Here is a 1,656-nt window from a genome sequence, read left to right on the forward strand (position 1 = left end):
TAACATAGACAACACACATCGTCAGTCAGAGACCAATCACATGAATACAAGAACATGCTTTTCGCTGGGCGCAGTGGCTCACACTTGTAGTCCCAGCACTTTGGGAGGTCAAGGCCCTTGAGGTCAGGAGTTCGAGACCACCCTGGCCAACATGGTGAAATCCTGTCCCTACTAAAAATACAAAATTAACCAGGCATGGTGGCACATGCCTGTAATCCCAGTTACTTGGGAGGCTGAGGCAGGAGAATTGCTTGAACCCAGGAGGTGGAGGTTGCAGTGAGCAGAGATCACACCATTGCACTCCAGCCTGGGCAACAGAGCAAGACTCTGCCTTAAAACAAACAAACAAACAAACAAACAAAAACCCAGGAAAGTAGGAAATTAGGTCAGAGAGGTGATGGGCACAGGGGCCCAGTCGTGTTGGGCCTCATAGGCTATTGTGAAGACTCTGGATAGAACCAAAAGTTATCAGAAGGTTTTGAGCAGAGGGGTGATGTGATTTGACTTAAATTTTGCAGGATTCCTGCTGAGCAGACTATATGGGGGCGAAGGTGGAGGCAGGGAGATCATTTAGGAGGCTGTTGCTATAATCCAGGGGCAAGGTGATGAAGGCTCAGGCCAGGATGGCAGCATTGAGGTGGTCAGTGGTGGTCATGTTTCAAGGTAGAGTCCCTTCAGATTGATGTGTGGAGTTGAGGGTAAGAGCCATCGATGATTGCAAGGCTTTTGGCTTAAGGAGAAACATGGCATTTCCATTTGCCAGTTTGGGAAGGACCATGGGAAGACACTTGCCAGGCCAGTCCAAGTGGAGGTGTCAGTAGGCAGTTAGACCCGGGTGCAGAGAAGTCCGCCTGGCGTCTTGCCTTCCCCCAGATTCGGGAGAGGAGAGGTTACCGTCTAGCCCACATGCGTGTGCATCCTCAGAACCCGTGGACTCCCAAGGAAGGTTGGGTCTGTTTTGTCTGGCCAAGGACAGACAGCAGTTCCATCAGCAGGCACAAAAGTAATGATCCTGAGCAGCGGTGTGTGCTCTCTCATCGAACTGCCATAGAGAGATGGCTAGAGGGTCCCCTCTTAGCTGTGTGTAGGCATGACAGAGAAGGCAGCCAGGAACCAGTTGGCCAGTCCCCCCATATCCAAATAGCCTGCCAGCCTTTCAGACCACATCATTGAAGCCAGACCTTCTTAAAATTCCAACACTGGGGCTGGGCGTGGTGGCTCATGCCTGTAATCCTAGCACTTTGGGAGGCAGAGGTGGGCAGATCACCTGAGGTCAGGAGTTAGAGACCAGCCTGGCCAACGAGGGGAAACCCTGTCTCTACTAGAAATACAAAAATTTGAGGTCACAGCACTGTATTCCAGCCTAGGTGACAGAGCAAGAATCTGTCTCAAAAATAGGTAAAGAAAAAAAATAATAATAAAATACGAAAATTAGCCAGGCATGGTGGTGGGCTCCTGTAATCCCAGCTACTCAGGAGGCTGAGGCAGGAGAATCACTTGAACCTGGGAGGCAGAGATTGCAGTGACCCGAGATTGTGCCACTGTACTCCAGCCTGGGCGACAGAGTGAGACTCCATCTCAGAAAAAAAGAAAAAAAATCTGGCCAAGTGCAATGGTTCATACCTGTAATCCCAGCACTTTAGGAGGCCAAGGCAG

General features: G+C 50.4%; 1 protein-coding gene across 1 annotated transcript in view; it reads left to right on the top strand.

Annotated features, from left to right (window-relative positions):
* Positions 1-1,656, top strand: part of CDH3 (cadherin 3, type 1, P-cadherin (placental)) — an 82,997-nt gene that overhangs the window by 76,822 nt on the left and 4,519 nt on the right. The window lies entirely within an intron of this gene.

This window comes from Mandrillus leucophaeus, unplaced genomic scaffold, assembly GCF_000951045.1.
Source record: "Mandrillus leucophaeus isolate KB7577 unplaced genomic scaffold, Mleu.le_1.0 Scaffold551, whole genome shotgun sequence".
In the NCBI taxonomy this organism is placed as follows: Eukaryota; Metazoa; Chordata; class Mammalia; order Primates; family Cercopithecidae; genus Mandrillus; species Mandrillus leucophaeus.